Source organism: Lissotriton helveticus, chromosome 12 (assembly GCF_964261635.1).
Source record: "Lissotriton helveticus chromosome 12, aLisHel1.1, whole genome shotgun sequence".
Lineage (NCBI taxonomy): Eukaryota > Metazoa > Chordata > Amphibia > Caudata > Salamandridae > Lissotriton > Lissotriton helveticus.
This window is the reverse complement of record NC_136073.1, coordinates 127,802,757-127,825,158: the sequence shown is the minus strand read 5'-3', so window position 1 is coordinate 127,825,158 and position 22,402 is coordinate 127,802,757. Positions and strand designations below refer to the sequence as shown.

The following is a 22,402-nucleotide window of genomic DNA, read 5'->3' as shown; positions in this document are numbered from 1 at the left end:
TGCCTGGTAAACCTTAATAGGCGCCGAAGGTTGAGCGTTTGGAAGAGAACAGCCGCCTTTTCATACGGCAGGTTTCAGTTACTAGAAATTCCATGGTAGTTGTATAAACAGAGGCGGATAGGAGTTGCATTTTCAACTAAAATGCCCCTGCTGGAATGCATTCCTGGAAGATACCTAATTGTTAGGAATTTGCCGAGGCATGAACAAGAGCGGCCAAAACAGGGATGACTGCAAACAGACTCTGGGCCTGATCAGAGTTTGGTGTGGACACACTGAAAGTATCATTGTTTACAAAGCAGCGAGCAAGAGTAACATAGCTGGGGAGTACAAGCTTAAGTTCTCTCTCCGCTGTGGATCCTGGAACTGAAGGAAAGGAGAGACTTTGAGAGGAAATGAATGGAACAGAAAGGAGAACAATGATGATCTATCATACTTCTGTTTCATTGTGTAACTTGCTACTAACACAGGTGACGAGGTGGCCGAGTGGTTAAGGCGATGGACTGCTAATCCATTGTGCTCTGCACGCGTGGGTTCGAATCCCACTCTCGTCGCAGATGTCTTTTGGTAGATTATTATTTTTCTGTCTTCATCCAAATTCTTCTTGCTTCATACAAATTGTTGGTTTATTTCAATTAGGGGAAAAAAGCTTTTTCAAATAAAGTTAACTCTGAAATTTCAGGTACAAAAGGTATGTTTGCCCCTGCTAGAATTCTTTCCTGGAAGACACCCAATTGCAAGGAATTTGCGAGGCATAAACAGGAGCGGCCAAAGTAGGAATTACTGCAAACAGACTCTTGGCCTGTTTTGAGTTTGGTGGAGCAATGCTCCTCACAAACATGAGGGACACCCTGTCCGCCTTAGTTCAAGTTTCAGTGGACATAATGCCTATGTAGGATGTCTGTGACTGAGTCACTCACCTGGCAGACTCTAAACCAGGTCAACAGGATCCTGTAAAGAGATTTGTTGCATACCGAGGGAGTGGAGGAGTTATATCAGCTGCTACATGGAAGGCTACAAGGAGAACAGGGCTAAAAGATGAGGAAAAGGTATGTTTTTAAGGTTCCTAAACATAGCAGCCAAGGTTTGAGATTGCTCATGTGTGACATCTTCAGTGTACTTTGAGTGGCATTCAACAACTATGGCTCTAAATTCGGTGTTAGTCGGTCGAACTGTTGACGGCCATGGTATTGGGCAGGTGACCGTTCGACAATGAGTCTGCAGTTCTACCCGGCCTATTGTGATTAGACCACCGTGGAGGTGGTCGGAAAGTGCTTTTTAGGTCTCACGTAGGCAGGACATACGCGGCATCATTCGAGATATGGAGTATCTGCTCTGTGGGCTTTCACCACGCCCCTCCACGCCTCTTGCTTTACATTCGTGTCGCCAGCCTCAGCGCAACGCCCCTTCAGAACAGCACCAACTCAGCATCACACAGCATTACCTGAGCACCCGCTCAGCATCACCTAAGCACCAGCGCAGCACCACCATCTCAGCATGACTCAGCACCAACACAGCATCACTCAGCACCAGCACAACATCTCCTCAGCATCATTCAATACCACCACAGCACCATCTCAGCATCAGCACAGCATCACCTGAGCATCACAGAGCACCACCTCAGTATCACTCTGCACCAACTGAGGACCACCTCTGCACAACCACGCTGCCACCTCAGCTCCACCTCAGTATCATTCAGCACCACCTCATCATCAGCACAGCACCACCTCAGCATCAGCACAGCACCAATGCCTCATCAGTGCACAACCAACAGTGTAGCACTACCACAGCACCAACTCAGCACCACCACAACATCAGTCCTGCACCATCTCAACATCAGCACAACACCATCTCCGCATCAGTGCACCACCACCACCAGCGTAGCCCCACCTCAGCACCAGTGCAGCTCCACTTCTGCATCAGCACAGGCCCACATCAGCAGCAAATCAGCACCAATGCAGCACCACTTCAGTATCGGCACAGCATCACCTCAGCAACGCACCAACTCAGCACCACCTGAGAACCAGCTCAGCACCACCTCAGGACCAGAGCACCACCACATCAGCATGACTCAGCACCATCTCAGCATGACTCCACACCATCTCAGCATGACTCAGCACCATCTCAGTATCAGCACAGCACCCCCTCCTCATCAGTGTGCCACCACCAGTGCAGCACCAACTCAGCATCAGCACAGCCCCACCTCAGCACCAGTGCAGCACCCCCTCAGCACCACATCAGCAGAGCACATTTGCAGCATCAACACAACACCACCTATGCATTAGTACACCACCAACAGCACGCCCCACCTCAGCAGCAACACAACACCTCTTCAGCATCAGTGCAGCACCACAGCATAAGAACAGCATCTCATCACAGTATCAACTCAGCACCACATGAGCACCAGCTCAGCACCAGATGACTCGGCATTATCTCAGCAGGACTCAGCACCATTACAGCATGACTCAGCACTATCACAGCATTACTCAGCACCATCTCAGTATCAGCACAGCACCACCTCTGCATCAGTGCACCATCACCAGTGCAGTCCCACCTCAGCAGCAACACAGCCCCACTTCAGCATCAGTGCAGCACCACCTCAGAATCAGCACAGAATCACCTCAGCACAGCATCAACTCAGCATCACTCAGCACCACCTGAGCACCATCGCAGGACCACCTCCTTAGCATGCCTTGGCACCACTACAGCATGACTCACCACCAGCACAGCCTCACTCAGCACCACTACAGCATCACTTAGCACCACATCAGCACCAGCACAGCATCTCCTCAGCATCACTCAGTTACACTTCCACATCAGTTCGCACAGCACCACCTGAGCACCAGCAAAGCATCACTCAGCACTACCTCAGCATCAGTACAGCACCACCTCAGCATCAAGGCAGCACCATCACAGCATCAGCACAGCTACACCTCAGTGCCAGTGTAGCACCACCTCTGCACTAGCACCGCAGCACCTCAGCAGCAGTGCAGCATCACCTCAACATCAGCAAAGTACTGTCTTAGCACCACCTCAGCAGCAACTCATCACCAATGCAGAACCACTTCAGCATTAGCATGGCACCACCTCAGTACCAGTGCAGCACCAACTCTGCATCACTCAGTACCACCACAACATCAATCAGCCCCACCACAACATCACCCAGCAGTACCTCAGCACCACCTCATCCTCAGCACAGCACCACCTGAGTGCCAGCACAGCACCACCTCAGCATCAGCACAGCACCATCTCGGCATCAGCACAGCACCATCTCCTCATTAGTGCACCACCACCAGTGCAGCACCACCTCAGCATCACCCAGCACCAACTCATTCTGCCCTCGGAATCCGGCATCTGCTGATTCTCCTCGATTGTCTCTCCACTGCTTGTGCTGTAATTCAGATACTATTTCCCACCCTCCACCCACCCTTTGTTTATGCCACCCCACTGATACAAAAAAAGCTATAATAAACAAGCAATTGAACAGGGGAAAAATTGCCAACATTGAAAGGACGAAAAAACTAGAACACATTTTTTGTATTAATTATTTTTTAAATAAGGTTGTTCAGTTAAACATAATGTCTTTTTGGTTATATATAAGGTGACAAAAAAGCCTTTACATTGTTTTTATTATAACTTTTCAACATGTTGCACAGCAGCCACAATGCTCCACGACACAGCTTAAAGACAAGTGGCAAAGCCAATAGCTCTGTCTAAACACTTCTAAGGGACCAAAGGCGAGACCTATTAGCTATGCCAATGCTTGTTTCTACTGCAGATTGTGCTGAGTACCAGGAAAAGGGCCACAGCATAAGCCACAGTAGGGAAAGGCACTTTGTACACATCCAGATATGTGCAAGGCACCACGTGGTGTCTTGCACACATACATCGATGTGTGTGGGGCACTACATGTTCTATATTACTTCCTTTTTTACTCTCCTACTTCTTCTCCTGACTTTATTTTTTACTCCTACGTTTTCTTTTCCACCCCGCCCACCCCAGAACCATGGCTAAGGGTACCGGCTCCAAGAGGAAGGCGCCTGCGCCCAAGAAGAAGAGCCGCCTTCCTTGCGGCAGACTGTGCCCAGAAGGGGTGCAGTCCCGGTCCCCTTTTAGTGAGGCGGATGTGGTTGCGCTTGTTTTATTTGTGCAACACCACCTACTCTTGACCTTGGCAGCAGGCAGCAGGCCTGACTGGTACGCTACCCAGGAGTGTCAACACCAGTGGGCGAGGGTGCGCCGGACAGTGTTTTGCTGCTCTGGGGTCCAGCGCACCCATAACCAGCTGACCCATTGGTGGTCAGACATCTTGAACCGGGAGCAGGACCTGCTGGACCTGCTAGTTGTTGAAGTCATGGGGCTTGGTGAGTAGCTAATAGTATAATACTAGTAGTATTGTGTGTTCTATAGACTGTGTTACTGTTATTGTGAATATAATTTTTTTCCGAATAGCAAGAATGCTGCTGCTTACATTCCAGGTAAATTACTTTAAAAAATCTTCTGTGATTGGTGCTCAGCGCTACTAATCTTACTTGTTTGCAACTTTGCAATCGCTTGGGCTCATTACGTAAGAGAGTTTACTTTAGAGAACTTAAGTTAGGTAATGCTAGCGAGACTCTAGTCCTTTCTTTGTCCTCCTGTCAATAAGATAGTGGTGGATTGAAAGGTAGTATAGTTTCTTAGTATTAGTTGGTAATTTTTTAGCGGTCTGCATGACGCTTCCTTTGTCACATCACGTACTGCTGAGTGCTGCTTACTCCAGTACTTAGTAGAACCTTTTGTAGTTTGTTAGTGAGTGAGCAATGGGCTTAGCAGACCATCATCAGCAACCAACCAACAATTTGGTGTATGCAAAAATGTATGCATGCGTCCTCCATCTACGCATTTTTGAGGAATAAAATAAATGGTAATACAGACTTAGTGAACAATTGGCCCATCTGGAATAGGTGGGCTAGGTCAGGTGGTACTTAGGCTTAGGATTCTGGAATCAGAATGGAACATTGGATTAGTGTTCATAAATAATAACGAGACGGTCCGTGAATCCCGCAATACTACTAGTCGATCAGTTTAGATAGGTCAATTTTATTGCAATTGTTGTTACCCAAAACATTTTTTTCAGAGCGTTTTTTTATTTTTTTTATTTGTTTCACACCAATCATCAATGTTTGTCTCTTTCTTTATTATATCTTACATGATCAGCACTCAAGGGCAAGAAGACGGGGTCAGAGTCAGCAGCAGCAGGACAAGATGCCTCCCAGGGCCAAGGCCGCTCCTCTACCAAGTACTCTGCTGCTGGCCCCAGTAAATCCTCCAGTTGTTAATATTAATAATTATATTTCCCTAACATTCACTGCACCTTATTTTTTCTGAACTAGTGTTTCCGTTTGCTAATTCTATTTTTTTACCAAATTTTCTTCGATCTAGACTATCTGTTTCTAAATTCTTGTTATCCCTGCCTCTAACTGCCTCTGTTCTGACTCTCTGTACTACTACTCTATTAGTCTGTCTGTAGCTAAGCTTGCTCAGTTCACCACTCTTTATTTTTTTTAAAGGTTTTAAAACTTATATTCACCAATACCTCTAGCCACTGAGTCCAGCCCTTTGGGTTGTCCTCTTCTAGTCTTCTTAAACTTGAGAGGCTTTTCGACAATTCCCACCAACAAAATGCCCAACCAGATATTTTACTATTTTTTATAGGATAGGACATACTACTACTAGTGTCTACTGTTCTAGTACCTGATTTGTACTAGTGATATATGTGGTATATATGTCTATTTTAACATTTAAAAAAAATCCTACTAGTGAAAAAGAATAAATAGGGAGAGGTGGAAATGGCATCTGAAAAATGTGTAATGGGGTTGTGGCCAACAGCCGAGGGAATTGGCCACACAGTAGCTTCGCTCCGTCGCCCCACTCCCGGTAAATCCTAAAAATCAGGACTTGCCCTTGACAAAATTGCTAGCTGAGGAGCTCACCTGGCCCTGGTACCATGCCCGTCTGTTGGACCGCAGACTGCCCCAATCAGTGGCGCTTGGGCGGCTGAACGACAGCGCAACTGTGCCGCGGAGCCGGAAGACGCTGGGCGTGCCGAGTCACACTTCGACGGCGCGCACCTAATTAACGCCGCACCAAAGATCCAAGGCCTGTGCAGACACAAGAAGGGCCGAACAGCGATCAACACAATCAGTGGTTTCACCGGTGAGTGCGCTGCCCCCCCACCAGCCCCACAAAGACCAGCCTGATTGCCAGTGTGCCCATGGGTCACCAGAGGCCTGTATGTGCCAGTAAATCCCAGGCCACAGGCTCGTGCTTATTCGTGCAGACCGTGAAGATGTGTGCAGCACCCTCCTGTCCTGCGGGCTGGCCCGGACTCATCCACACACAGGGGCACACCCAGAGACCAAGATGATCAGCACCGCCGCGACGCGCTCTGCTCCTTCGGCTACCTCTAGGCCAAGACAGAAAGGTGCTGTGCATCACAGCTGCAGTGCTCTCGAGTGCGCCCTACAGAGCAGCTCCAGAGCCATTGACCCAACTGGTCTCTACGTGTGGACCCTGAGGCCTATTTTGGGAGCTTCGGTGCTGGAGGGTAACGACGCAGCAGCGTGGGGCAGGCCGTAGTCGGCACTGAATTAAGGACCTTGGTTTTGGGCGACGCCTAAGAGGCCCAAGCCACTTGACACTACTGGCGGTGGGAACGACGGCCGTTACCGGATCTGATCGGCAGTCACTACTCTGGCTGTTTGGGCAGTGGACACACAAACTCTCTGCAACTGGAGGGGAGTTGGACCCCATTGCTCCTACAATCAGGCCGCCATTCTTTGCACAGTTCAGATTGGATGCAGTGTCACACGTTTGACCAGCAGGCGCTGCCCTTAGCGAGGTAGCTGTACTTTCTCCACCCCTCCCTCGCCGGTGTGGGTCTCCCCTGGAACTGCAGCAGCCTTGGGTCTGGGACTGAGTGGCGGAAACCGACAGGCCATTGTGGGCTAGTCTCACAAGCAGGCGGCCTCGGCCCCCATCTTAGATACACCACACCCTCCGGCAACATCATGGCAAGTGGCTGCAGCGGACGTGGCTTGCTTCAAACTAAGCTAGAAAAATAATCGTGGCAATAAGTTCTGGATGCGAAGCAATCTAACCCCAAATCTAGTGGGGAGCAACCAGACCCCATGCTGAAGGATATTAATCCTCAAACACCTTCAGCCGAAGGGACTATCCCAATATTTTTCCATTGAACGCGCACACCAAGTACCAGGGGTATGAGCCATGCCTGGCACACCGCCGACCTCTTTTGGCAAGAGTCTTCAACTTTCGCGACAGGGATATCATCCTTCAAACGGCAAGAATGGCCCAGCCACTGGTCATAGATAACAGCACAGTCACCCTTTTTCCAGACTTTACTCTGCGGGTCCAGAAACAACGTTGTAGCTTCCTGGACGTGACGCTTGCATTTCGGGACCGTAACATCAAATACTCTATGCTGTTTCCCGCCAAGCTGCGGGTGGAACCGGGGGAGAAGGCATGGTTCTTTGCTAGGCCTGAGGACACATGGGACTGGCTTGAGGGATGGAAGAACAGTCGACAAACGTCATCATAAGCCAGCTGGTGACAGAGGTGGCAAGGACAGGTCGAGCCCGCAGACTGAGTCCCCACCGGACGGCGATTCAGCAGCGCGGGCCCTACAGGATAGAGTTTGGAAGCTCAATAGTGTGCAAGACTGGTCTTTTGTCAACAAGACTTGCTGAGATGAGTCTCGGCAGGCGCAAGAAGCCTTGTCGTCAAACCACCTCACATTAAAACTCCAGTGCAATGTAGGGTTTTATATGAGCCAGCCTTGTAATTACACCCGCCTCCGGTGGAGGTGACACAGTTGCTCTTGTTTTCTGATGAGTATCCTTTGATTGGTCCTACTGACATGCTGTGGGGTCAAATGTTAGGGGATATGGGTACCCGCTTGAATAAGTGCCTCAGGGCCTAGGATTGGATCACGTTCCTAACACTGTTGAGGGTGGTTGAAAGGCACTGTGCAAGTTGGGGGTGGTGGGAGGTTCTGTGCCTGTCATACAGGGAGACAGGGAGAGGGTGGGAGTAGGGCGTTGGGGGCGTTTGTTTAAATTGTTATGCAGGTTTTTATTTTGTGATGGAGACAACATATTTCATAGCGCATATACAAGAGTACACCGAGCACGTAGATCTGATACCTTATGCACCACTGTACACAATAGAGACATGGTCAGATGATGCCTTACACCACTTGCACGCACTATGTCTGACTGTACCATGGCAAGGTATCTCCGCATTCTAACGTGGAACGTCCATGGGCTGGGTGACAAATTAAAGCACGGGTGGTGATTCACTATCTTAAGAGACAGACCCCAGATATAGCCCTGCTCCAGGAGACACATCTCCAAGGCAATAGCAGTAAAGCACTCCACCGATGAGGCTACAGGCTGGTAACACATGCTTGGTTCACATCTAACTCCAGAGGGGCGGGCATTCTAATCCGCAAACAGTGCCCCTTAATTCAACGCAACACTTGGACCGATGACTTGGGCAGATACCTGCCATAGCGGGTACGCGGGAAGGGAATCCCCTGGTGAAAGAAAAGATGCCTGCCTGGGTGGATGAAACTGTGTGGGTGATAGCAAAAATCCTCCGGGGTGTTTCATGGGTCAAACTCAAAGGCAAGCAAGGAAGGAAGGACGAATGGGTGGTGGTTTAAAAAAAATGTTTGCTGTTGGTGAAACAAACTAAGGTTTGTTGAGAGATTGAGAAGAATGATAGACATGTTTACTTTGAATGGATGGATGTCTGGATGGTATTCATCATAGCATAGGTGGAGACTGTCACTGGATGAAGAATCTTTGAAGAGAATGTAAAAGAAAATAATCTGCGCCAGAATAGCAAAGCCAAAGAGAATAGAACGAAGTTGTATTTTTAGAATACTCCCTTGACTCACAGTAGTTTGCAAGCACAGCATATATATTGTGTATGTATGTTGTTGTTATCAAGTGCCTCCCTCCGACTACGAGGCCCACTCCCTACCTATGTTAATTTATTTTCGACTGTGTCAGCCTGCCATGGTTGGCCTATCAGGTGCATGGTTACACAATCAATCAAAACAAAGTAGCTAATGTTGTCCCATATATAAGCAATGATCATTTGGATCACATATCATCTGCCTTGTTGCAGTAGTCAGGGCAGGGTGAAAGTGAAATTAAGCAGTTGCCCTTGATGTAAAAGAGTATGGCCAGTGCCACCCGTAATTGAAAAATAAGATGTTTGTGTAGTTAGCTTCCCCACCTGCAGACAGTAGTAAATAAACATTATGTGAGCTTGCATCACGAGTATGTTTGTCTTGGGCTGAAGCTGACTGAGCTGGCATGCCGGCTACAACAAGGTTACTTAATTTAGTTAAACAAGAGATAAGAAGAAGACTGGTGTACTCGATTCCATAGTGCTAGTATAATGCCTGAAACTCCCACAAATGTTAGAGGCGGAGGAAGTGAGAGGATAGATACCACAAATGTCATGTACTGTGCTTGCTAGTGCTACTGTGCCACTATGTGTAGAATTAATTTTGTGTTACTGTTTTGCTAACAGTATCGGTTATAATCTTACAATAGTCAGGAAGGAGTTGGCAGCCATGGCCCGGCGCCAGAAGCTGGAGGCCATCTGCATGGAATATCGGTGTCTGGTGGCTCTGGCGGAGGAGGAGGAGGTGGCAGCAGCTGCAGACTCCTCCAATGCCCAGGGCCCCAGCCAGGCCCCTCAAGTGGTACTGCGCCGTGGTCTAACAGCCGCCCACCGTACTTCAGCTAACACTGCTGCCTCCCCCTGTGGATGCAATTGTCGAGCTTTCAAGTGCCGTATGCTTCTCCGAATGGCGCACCTAGAGGAGCATGTACAGGCGGTCCTGGTGATTAACCAGCGACTGCGAGCCGGCCGATAGAGATCCTGTTGGATTGTCCCTTTTTTTATTCCTTTTTTTGATGGGTGGGCATTGAGAGTAGGTTGGGGAAAAGTTGGGTTTTATATATTTAAGACAATTTTATTTGTGAATTTAACAGCCATCGGTTGGACTCTTTCTTTATCTTTTTGGACAATGGTTGGGGTTAGGGAGAGGGGTGGGTCAGGTGTTGTGTGATTTTTTACATTAGTTTATTTTGTTAGGGGATTACATTATCTTTATACTTAAACTTTGCATACAATGTCAATGTTTTGTGCGGGGGTTACTCTTTTATGTCACATGGTTTCCTTCCTTTGCTGCTGCAGGACCGCAGCCAATTTTTGATTTAAATATTCTGCCGATTTTGTAACACACAAACAGATAGATGTGGTACCCTCACTGAGTGACTTGTCCTACTAGTACTGTCAGTCTCTCCTCCTAGTCTATGCAGTCTGCAACTAGACTCAAGGCCGTGGGTGTGTGAATTAATGAATTAATTTCCATTATTAATTATGCCTCCCTCAAACTTCTTCTCTTACCTGTGATTATTATTATTATTATTTGGAATTTTATAAAGCGCCTGGTTTACGCGCACCGGCGTGTCCCCGCGCTGAGAGAGCGAATGAGGTGGCGAGACAGGGGGATTACATTAGTGCTGAGCGGAACAGATGTGTTTTGAGAGCTTTGCGGAAGTTTGTCTCAGAAGGTTCGAGACGCAGCTCCATCGGAAGCCTATTCCAGCTCTTGGCTGCAAGTAGCCTGAAAGATCTGCCCCCCATTCGGGCTTTATGAAATTTAGGGACTACTAATAGCCCGGTACCATAGGATCTAAGCCTATGTCCTGGTCTATAGGGAGAGATAAGGCATTGTAGGGGGTAGGGCGCCTTGCCCTCGGTGATGCGATGACACATGCATAGTGCTTTAAAGATAATCCTCTCTTTGACCGGAAGCCAATGGAGGGATTTCAAAGCAACTCTAGAGGCCGTTCTTCTTGGGAGCCTCAGCACCAGCCGGGCTGTGGCATTTTGAAGTACCTGGAGACGATTAAGGCTTCTTGCTGTTATTCCCAGATAGAGGAGGTTGGAGTAATCCAGCCTTGATGTGACCAAGGCATGCACCAGAGTCTGTCTGGCACCCACAGGAAGTAGGTCCAAGATCTTTCGTAGACTCTTGAGTATACCGAAGCACATCCCAACTACACGATCTATCTGGGGAGTAAATGACAGGTCGGAGTCAAACATCACCCCAAGATTTTTCGCCTGTTGGCAGGGCACTGGAGTGGGGCCCAAGCATGTAGGCCACCATGCCGAGGACCACACATCGGGACCACCCCCTACCACGAGCACTTCAGTTTTGGACCCATTCAGCTTCAGGCAGTTGTCAGACATCCAGGGTGCCCGTGATAGTGAGATGACCGGCTGTGTGTCATCGGCATATGACACTAGTTGGATACCATAACTTTCCACAATGGTAGCTACCGGGGAAGCATAAAGGTTAAATAGGGTGGGGCTCAAGGCCGAGCCATGAGGCACCCCTTGATCAAGATTGAACACATGCGAGTAATGTTCACCTTGTCTAACCTGAAAACCCCGGTCGGTGAGGAAAGATTGAATCCATCTCAGTGCTGACCCCGTGACTCCACCTTTGTTAAGACACTGTAGCAGGGTATAATGTGCTACAGTGTCAAACGCTGCGCTTAGGTCAAGTAGAATGAGGGCCATAGTATGACCCTCATCTACCCCTTGCCTGATGGTCTCAGTGGCCATCAGCAACGCAGATTCCGTGGAATGGCGGGACCGGAAGCCAAACTGAGTAGAATGAAGCAGGTTGGCTTGCTCAACATATGCTATAAGCTGGAGATTGGCCACCTTTTCTGCCACTTTGGCCAGGTAGGGGAGGAGTGAAATGGGGCGGAGATTATCTAGCCTGTCCCAACTGAGATTGTTTTTTTTTTGAAGAGGGAGTACTACCGCCTGCTTCCAGTTTTTAGGTACAGTACCGGATCTAAAAGAGAGATCCAGAACATCCCTAATATAAGGTTCCAAGATCTCAATATTCTCTCCTAGAAGTTTAGGTGATGCCGGATCACGGGGGATCCTGACTTGATGGAGAGGCATATCCGCTGGAGCCCGTCAGGGGATGGAGTGGAAAAATGATCCAGCCTGTTGCCCCCACCAACCTCTAGTGTGTTTTCTCTAAACTCAGTTCCCTTTTTCTTTCCCCCTGAAAAAGTGGAATAGATGGTATCCACTTTGTCAGAAAAGAAAGCAGCGATGCGGTTACAGGATTCCTCCGAAACTGAGGACGGGTCAGCAGATAAACCGCAGAGAGAGATCTCTTTATAAATTTTAAACAGCTCCTTGGTTGAGTTTTTAGCTTCTCCTATCCTCCCTGAGAAGTAAGTTTTTTTTGCACGCCTAATGGAGCTATGATATTCTCTGCGTTTGTCTAGGTACCTCTGTTTAGCTTGGTCGAGGTAGGCCACCCGCCACTGTCTTTCTAACTGCTTACATTGCGATTTAGCTAGGCGAAGCTCATCGCTGAACCAGGGGGCGGATTTCTGGGGTCTGCTACCAAGATTTTTCTGACAGCGAGGGGCTATTTCATCTAAAGCATTATTAATGCGGCCTTCTAGTCTATCTGACGCCGTGTCAGCATCCTCACCTCCCGGTCTGCTGCCTTTAGTCAATGCAATATGGAACTTGGCTTTGGAAAATGCAGACCATTTACGGCTCATATATTTAGAGTTAGTGCGTTTTTGAGGATTGCCAGCAGAAATATTGATAATGAAGGGTACTAAAAGGTGGTCAGACCAAGGAATTGGGACAGGGGCCTTAACTTTTATGTCTTCCCAATTGGCGAAGATAGGGTCCAGTAAATGGCCCTTTTGGTGTGTAGGGGCATTGGATTTGATGTGTAATTGAAGGGATGATAGTTGCTGACAGAAGTCGGTAGCTCCTTTGTCCAGTTGGTCATCCAAATGGATGTTTAGGTCACCTAAGAGCATAAACTTATCCCTACGTAAAGCAGCTTCTGTTAAACCTTCAGTGAGGCTGGTAGTGAAGTGGGCAAAAGGGCCAGGAGGGCGATAAACCAGGAAGCCCTTCAATGTATTACTAGCGTTAACCTTAATGGAGAATGCTCCTGTCTCACTGTCAACGATAGCAACAGGTTCAAGTTGACAGCAGAGTGGCTGTTTAGAGATTATGGCTACCCCGCCACCTCTGCCCACAATTCTATCCAGTCTTACCATTGTATAGCCAGCAGGGAGATAAGCGACTATATCTGGTTCTGAGTTGGCATCCAGCCATGTCTCAGTGAGAAATAGGAGGTCGAGTTTCATATCTGTGAGCAGGTCGTAAATGTCAAGATTATGCTTCCGCATAGATCTGGTGTTAAGTAGTCCGCATGTGAGGCTAGTAGTCTCAGCCTTAGATGTGGATGTGCTATGCCAGTTATACTGACACTCCTTACAGTTGCTAGAGCCTTCCACATTGAGGCTGTGGAAACAGGCTTTAGCAAACACAGGACAGAGGGCGCGGAGTTGCTGCGCGCTCCAGTGTATTGTTGACCCATTTCGACCAGGGGTAGAGGCCCCTGTCCCCCCCTGTCCCCGGCCGTCCGCGGACGGGCGCAGACGGGCTTGCCTTAAGTGTGCCTTTGGCGCGCTGTCGGCGCGCCCGCTGCGCGGACGAGTGGTCATTGCCTAATATAGGAGGGTAAAGGAAGTGACGCAGCAGGGGGAGGAGTCGCGTCCCTCCGTTCAATCGGCACAAAATCGCCGTGACGGACCGGGGACTGAATCAGGTTGGTGCTAGGTGCAGGGCAAAGATCTTATCAGCACACAATTCACCCCCCAATAGAAGTGTTTAGTTTTAAAAATAAAGTGCACCAAGGCGCTACACAAAAGAAAAGATGTTGCGCTGGACGGTTTCCAAGTCAACCGCACCAGTGCCAGACACTCGATAAAAATGATCCTCACACTGTCAGCGCCAGCTCACACTGCTCTCACCAGCGCGGCAGAAATTACAGGCAGCTATGTAGGCAGCAGGGGGAGGAGTCGCGTCCCTCCGTTCACTCGGCACAAAATCGCCATGACGAACCGGGGACTGAATCAGGTGGGTGCTAGGTGCAGGGCAAAGATCTTATCAGCACACAATTCACCCCCCAATAGAAGTGTTTAGTTTTAAAAATAAAGTGCACCAAGGCGCTACACAAAAGAAAAGACGTTGCGCTGGACGGTTTCCAAGTCAACCGCACCAGTGCCAGACACTCGATAAAAATGATCCTCACGCTGTCAGCGCCAGCTCACACTGCTCTCACCAGCGCGGCAGAAATTACAGGCAGCTATGTAGGCAGCAGGGGGAGGGGTCGCGTTCCTCCGTTCAATCGGCACAAAATCGCCGTGACGGACCGGGGACTGAATCAGGTGGGTGCTAGGTGCAGGGCAAAGATCTTATCAGCACACAATTCACCCCCCAATAGAAGTGTTTAGTTTTAAAAATAAAGTGCACCAAGGCGCTACACAAAAGAAAAGAAGTTGCGCTGGACGGTTTCCAAGTCAACCGCACCAGTGCCAGACACTCAATAAAAATGATCCTCACGCTGTCAGCGCCAGCTCACACTGCTCTGTTTAAACTTAGGCACAGCGATGGCTGCATGGTGAAGATGGTTTGGTTTCTCACGATGCCATGTGGTAGTAGTAGACACTGGCAGTAGCATTTGCAAAAAGAGAAAATGAGACAGTCAGTCGCCTGAGAGAGACTCTGGAAGGAGTAGTAGAATGAAGTACAGTACAGTACACAAGAATACTGCCAAACAAGAAACCATAATAATGAGGATTAGCAATGCTAAAGTAAAATAAAACATAATGGTTGCGAGTATAGCCGAGTACAGCAAGTTACAAACTGTAATTGACTCGACACAAGCAAAATCTTTAGTGCTGTAAGGAGGAGGATGATGAATCCAATCGATGCCGGCAATTAATTATGATGGATTATGTTTCTTTGAAAAACAAATTGACTTGCAAATATACTGAGCATGGGTGGGCAAGCAAAATAAGATTCTCACCCTGCCTTGAAATTGAATTAGTGTTGCTTTCACCACATTCGCCCAGCAAATGTGTGATCAATTATTGGTGTAAATTTAATGTAGTCACACCTCAATATAAATCACACAGCCCGGGGGAAGAGGATTAGGGTTTGATGAATGGTTGGGAAGGTGTATTTGAGGGAAAGGTTTGACAAAGACAAACACTACACAAGGACAACAACAACTGAACACACACAATCTTGGCAGACGACCATCATATATCCGTTAAGGGAGTAAAAGGAAATGCATGCATGATGATGTCTTGATGGTTAATGATGATAAGTAGTACTTACTAACTAGACTAGTAGACAGTACAGTAGCAGTATATTATTAATTATTATTATGCAATTTGCCTTGCCTGTCTACCCTCTGAGAGACCCAAATTACAAACATTTTATGTTCTGTTGTACCGAGCTTCCTTTTGAAGCTAGCAAAAAAAATTATAAACTATCTGAAGGGATCAATTATAAGCAAAGTGCAAACATAATAACAACACACAGTCATAATGATTGTAGAGAAAAAATCAATCAAAATATTTAAAAGATGATGAATGATAAGTTACTGTATGCTATCCTGGTCAAATTGGGGAGATTCATCTCGGCATTCCTCTAAGTCCGTTTCATGGACCCTGCTTCCGTCAATCTTGGGTGTCACTGCCTGCCTGGCGGATGCGGATTGGTAGGTGAGTGTGAGTTGTTTTTCTCTGTTTAGCACAGGGTAAAGGTGGGCCTGTAAGTATAGATGGAAAAACAAAAGTGATATTGAAAAATCCAGGAGAAAAAAAGCATGAATAACGTAGGAGAGCAAACACTTTCAATGGTGGCATGGCTAAATCATGTCTACTCTGTTGTCTGTTTCCAGCATTAACCTACAACAGCAACAGGACAGAGCATGCCCATGGCGCCCACCCAACCTCCACTTAGTTTAGATTTTGACTGAGCCAGACAGAGCACACATATAGAGCAACACAGCATTTTCCAAAGTAAGTAACTAAATCAATGCACGGATATGAGTCATACCGCTACTACACTCATGACTCGACTCCACCAGCACCCAGACAAGTAGGTCTGCTGTGGTTGTTGTTGACTTGTTTACCTTTTTATGCTGCTTTGTGAAACACCCTCATTTATTCCATCAATCATCTCCGATCCAACTGACTGACTGCAAAGATACTATGTGGTCATCATCATGGTGTTGTCCAACTCTGTAGTGTATTAAGTGAGTCCAAATTCCATTCTCAAAAATGAAATGGATCAACCTGCAGTAGAGGTACAATTTTGTTATTGAACAACAAGAAGGGAAACATTGACTTGAGTCAGTTTTAGTGCGTAGAATAAATACTAGTATACTTCAACTTCATGCACAACAACACAAACACCAATCACTCAGAGTCAGCGTCCAATGCATGCCATCATTACCTGTTCCTTCTCATCTTAAGTGAAGGGCAGTCCCTCTCGGCTCGGAAAGGAGGATAGCTATAGTCATTAAATTTCACTTCTCTTGGAGGGACTGGACGAGGCAACATTTCTTGTACTATTCTCCATCCAATGTCTGGCTTGAGGGAAATGGATTTAGGATGAGTCAGGAAGATGGAGCAGGATTCGGAGGAGTGGACTTCTTTAATAAATGCACACAGCTACAACTCCAATATGGCATTAAAAAGAGAAGACAGTGGTGATGGATTTGTTGTGATTCGAACCAGAGAGACACACACAATTAATAAAAGTAAATAAGGAAGAAAGAAAGTAACAAGTTGAAAGCCTAGTTGTCAGGGAAGTAGAGCTTGTCCTCAAACTCTGGTGGTTCACCAGAAGTAGGTAATCTAACACACTACTTTCATCACCTAAGTCGCTGTCCTCATCTTCCTGCTGTGATTCATGTATTTTGTAATCCGGGTATAAAGTGCTAATTCATTTTGATCATGGTTAACGTCTCCATGTTTTTCGGCGAGAGACTAGTCCTTTTCACTGTTGTAATGGCACCAGCAGCACTGAAAACACACTCAGAAGAGACACTTGCGACAGGGAAAGCCAGATAGTTTATCGCCAGCATGCTGAGGACTGGCCGTTGGCGCCTTTTCCCATACCAATACACCAAAGGGTTTTGATCAATGTAGACCTCTGTTGGGTCATGCAGATAGGCCTGGCCCATCTGCTCAATGCTCAGGGGTGCTCCACTTTGCTGGGCCTCTTTTGCCTTTGCATCAGCACTGGACCTAACAAGCCCTTGCTGTAGATACCAATCCTGTGCCGATTTTACTGGGGCTGATGATCCTGTTCTTGCTGTTGTCAATATTGTTTGTGACTGCGGTCAGCCTAACACACTGCCCTCAGGCTCTAAAGTTGAACTTGACGCCGGATGCCCTGATGCCCTGCAGTACTTGTTGTGGGTTGGAGTAGCGGGCCTTTAATTACCAGCCATTCTAATTCAAAGTCACTGGCTACCTCAGCTATCCAAGTTTTCTACTTGGCAACATCCTCTTCTGAAAAAGGAATTAATGCCTTAGTGTTCAGTACTGATTTGTACCGTGGATCCAGAATTGTGGCAGAAATTTAATGTTTGTCTGACACTATCTTAGTTTGCACCCTTGTATTTTCAGCTAAGTGAAGGGCTAAGCTCTCCACCAACTCATATGCTTCTTATTTTTCTTCCACACCTGCGTACATTTCAGACACCACCTTCAGCTGTTGCTCTAGCATGTGCAGCAATGGGATAGCTTGGAATCCAGCTCAGGATTGCACACGGATACCAGAACATTAGTACTAAGTGATCACTTGTTCATCTCAAGTGCATGGGATCTTTTACCAGAATAGATCCATGTTTGCATCCTGCTCTCTTTGCCTGGTGTGAGCCACTCAAGATTAGGCCTGGGCAAAATCTTGATTACACCAGCATAATGTTGCATAATTTCCAGTATTTTGCATTACTCTTGTCATGTGAAATACCCAACATTTTGGCATTAAGACACATCATGAAATTTTGATACTGTTCAGGTGAAAATCCTGTCACAGGAGCAGGAAGACAACATGAAGGGACAGAATGTGAGTGCTGTTGATGGTGTCAAAGACATTTTTTGCCACATTTTTAGCACAACATGCATTCATGAGTCCAAAAACGAATGCAAGCTCATATTTCGCACAAAAAAAGTCCTACTGAAGACCCATCGTGTTCCTTTGCTGTCCACATCATCCTCTTCTCCCCTTTCCGCACCTGGGACTTGCAGAGGTAGGCCCCATCTCTCATCTATACTGGGTTACATGTTTACCTTTTGTGTTTACTGTCAGTTGGTCCACTTCCTACTGGTGACTGGTGAGCATCACCCTAGTGCAACAATGGCAATAAATACTGTAAACAAATATGTGACCAACTTTTTAGGTTTAAGGAAACAACCCCATATGTTCTTAAATATATAATTTACCTTACATATCATTAACCCTCTCCCTTTAAAACGGCGCCTTCTGTCTTGAATGTGCGTCTGTTCTGAAAGCGGTATTGTGTTTAAGTTGATGACTATATCAAACCTCTAATGGCCCCCATTACCCCCGCTCCGTGTCATTTTCTCCCATATCACTCGGCCTCCGGCAGCATACTGAACATGTCAGTGCGGCTCGTGCTCCCCTATGGCGGTACTGCAGGCCAAATTCATCATCTAATTAGGATTATGGTATCCCCGGCTGCATTCAGAGCAGAACTCTGAACACAGTAGTGCCGAAAAAGGTTAGATAGTGTCAAGGCGCCTCATGTAGGTAGAGCACGAGTCGGGGGTACACGTGGATGGATGGCATCCACCCATTATTTTCACAGGGTGAAGGCCGTCCAACCTGCCAAGAAGCTGGGCCCCACTAAATAATGTGTTGAACTCTTCCCGGTGTAATTTCAAAACACCAGGACACATTCAGCAACGCCTGCACATTTCCATCTACAACAAGCAACAAAGTGCAGGCTGGTACGGGGCTTCCTTATTTTTGACTCCTGCTGGGCCCAAACCATGGGCCGAATTTGAGGGTCATCAGGCCTCCTTTTGTTAGAGTCTCCTGGCTGGGAGCAGTCAGGAGCCTCACACCTAAAAGCAAATGCAGCAGAGGGAAAACAAAGGTTAGCACTTTACACATACTTAAGAGAGGCAGCTTTTCACTTTGTTCAGGCTCTGTTTACTAGCTATGCATGCATTGTAAGAATGTCAGATGAGTTGGTCTCTCCCAGCAGTTACATAATACTGAATGTAATTTATATTGCGCTTACTACCCCTGAGGATGTGTTGAAATAATTTAAGTACCACCATTTTTTCTTGCATAACGCTATTCATCCCAAAACAGTGTCAGAGCGCTTTACATCACACGTACATATTAAAGTTGTGGTTTGTGATGCCACTTCCTATGGTGTCAATTCCTGTAATGCCACATATAATGTCATGTGCCGTGATGTCATGTGCTGTGATGTCATACGCCATGATTTCATGCACTGTGATGTCATGCACCGTAATGTCATGTGCCCTGATGTCATGAGTCGTGATGTCATGTGCCATGATGTCACGTGCATACTGCCTAACTAGGTTAGTCCCCCACTTCTATTTTTATGACTTGTGCCCTGCTTGAAGGTGTTTGCAAGTTTTAAAAAATCAAATGGCAAGTCATCAATGCACAGACCATATACTGGTGGAGTGACATTCTGTCATCAAAGAGCATCTATATTTGAACTAGGTCAGTTGCGCTATACACGTGGAAGCCTACAGAGGACGTAACCCAGAATAAAGTGGGCACTGTAGCCACCACACCCATCATATGTTTACATTTTTTTAAAAGGGTGGTGTTGAATTGCACTGATTTGCAGGTGCAGGGCTGGCCCTTAGCATAGGCGAGCTGGGCCCGGCTCAGAGCACCAGTTTTCTGAGGGACACACGTTGCGGTGTGCATTAAGGTAGGCCTGGGCAGTGAACTTCGCTCCGTTTGTGGAGTTTGCAGCGTTTTCTGCACCTCCACTTCACAATGTGCAGCAGAGTTTTTCCCCCGCTTGCATTCAGGAACTGTAAGTTTGCGAGCGCAAACAGTAAGTTTGCAAGCGAGAGCTGCAGCTCGGGTAGAATTTCTACCCGAGCAGCAGGAATGCCAGCACAAACTGCAGTTCGCACTGCACTCCGCCACTCGCGTAACTTCGCAGAGTTTTTTTGTAACTTCACGGAGTTCCATGTAGAAAAACTCCACAAACTATGCCCAGACCTACATTAAGGTAATACTAATAGCAGCACCCCTGTCGGCTTGGCCCAGCCTTGTCCATCTCCCTGTGTGCTTGGTTCTGTCTGATTCGCCAGTAAGTGGTTTTGATCCGTCATTATCATACTGTGGGCAGTGTCTTAACACCCAATTCCTTGCCCTCCCTTCACACTCTGACCCCTGCTGAAACACACCAGCAAACCCATCATCTTGCTGAGGCAGCTCAGCAATCAGTGATTCAGGTGAGCAGGGGGAGGGGTCTGGGGATGTTTGTGTGCAGGAGCCAGTCCCTGCTCAGCCAGGGCCTGACCAGTGAACACAAAAGGGACCCCCGCTGCCTCATGTAATCCGCAAGCATCCGCAAAGACGTCACATTTCTCGCCGCCCAGGGTGCTTTCTTAACATAAGCGGGCTTTGTGCAGGTGCATTGATGTAGTGCCTGGTAACCCTTAATAGGCGCCGAAGATTGAGCCTTTGGAAGAGAACAGGCGCCTTTTCACACGCCAGGTTTCAGTGACTAGAAATGTCATGGCGGTTGTGTAAACAGAGGCGAAAAAAGTTGCAGGACACCAATGTGCAGAGCAGACACACTGAAAGTGTCAGTGTTCACATGGATGATGCAAACTGCAAGCAAAGCTAACAACCTTTCAGAGTTCAAGCTTAAGTTCTCTCTCCGCTGGTGAACCTGGTACTGAAAGAAAGGAGAGACTTTGAGAGGAAATTAATAGAACAGAAAGAAGAACAATGATGAGCTATCACAGTTTTGTGTCAGTGTCTGTAAAACTAGTGTCCACACCAGACGAGGTGGCCGAGTGGTTGAGGCGATGGACTGCTAATCCATTGTGCTTTGCATGCGTGGGTTCGAATCCCACCCTCGTCGCAGATATCCTTTTGGTAGATTATTATTCTGCCTGCATCCAAATTCTTATTACTTCATACAAATTGTTGGTTTAATCCAATTAGGAAAAAGGGCATTTTCAACTGAAAAGACCTCTGAAATTTCAGGTACAAAGGTCTGTTTGCCCCTGCTGGAATGCTTTCCTGGAAGATACCCAATTGCAAGGAATTTGCAGAGGCATAAACGAGAGCGGCCAAAACAGGAATTACTGCAGACAGACTCTGGGCCTGATCAGAGTTTGGTGGAGCAATGCTCCTCACAAACATGAGGGACACCCTGCCCGCCTTAGTGCAAGTTCCTTTGTAAAAAAAATAAAAAATGTATTAGTGCATGATTACTGTTAGAATAACGTATTACAGACATACATTTATTAGACAATGTATTAGTACAATAAGTAGGAATTAGAACTCCCGCTATACAACATGCACACATTTTGAATTAGTTTTACCTCCCCTCCCAGGGGTTAAACATGAAATTATACACAGTTGTCGTTGACAGGTCTGACTTGATAAATTAAATTAAGTTAAATTATATCACCTCTCAAACCATTTAGCCAGTGGTTGCCATTTCCTTAGACCTTTCCTTTGTGCATACATCCATCTATTCCTGTAGATAGCTTTTTCAAAGTTATAGTTTGATACTAAACGTACTAGCCATTGATGGTATCCTGGTGGAGATGGAACTAACCAAGCTGAAGCTAGCCATAGCCAAAATATTGCCATGCAAAAAAAAGACCAATTGCTCCCCCGGTTTCCCTCGGATCTCCTTATCCACCCCAAGGCAGATCAAGGAGGGTGAGAGATCAAGGTCCCTCCCAAGCACCTCTTTTGTAAAATTAGCAATCTGCCGTTTCAAACGACTTAATTTACTACATGAAGCGAACATGTGACTGAGATCTGCCTGATACAGTGAACATCGATGGCAGAGGGTCCCCTTCCCTGTTCCTCCATTTCGAGATCCTTTTCGGGGGGGGGGGGAAACAGCGAGAAGCATGATTTGTAGTACTGGGTTTGTAGCCGTGCCGGGATTAACAAACTTTGTGCTAATTCGGTTGAGTGGAGAAATAAGTCTTCCGAAATATCAATTTCCTCTTCCCACTTCCTAGCACGCAGTATCAGATCATCTGGCATTAATAAATTGATAGAATTATATAAAAATCCAATAGTTAACAGTTTCTTTCCTAAATTATCTATTAAAGTATTGCTTATAAATCCTGCCAGTCCACCACATTTTTTCCTCAAAAAACAATTACTT

At 46.9% G+C, this 22,402-nt stretch overlaps 2 non-coding genes across 2 annotated transcripts; both read left to right on the top strand.

Annotated features, from left to right (window-relative positions):
* The first annotated feature begins 469 nt into the window (after positions 1 to 469).
* TRNAS-GCU (transfer RNA serine (anticodon GCU)) lies at positions 470 to 551 on the top strand. Its single transcript has one exon. It is a non-coding gene; the product is annotated as a tRNA-Ser (tRNA).
* A 20,497-nt stretch (positions 552 to 21,048) lies between these two features.
* TRNAS-GCU (transfer RNA serine (anticodon GCU)) lies at positions 21,049 to 21,130 on the top strand. Its single transcript has one exon. It is a non-coding gene; the product is annotated as a tRNA-Ser (tRNA).
* Positions 21,131 to 22,402: the final 1,272 nt, after the last annotated feature.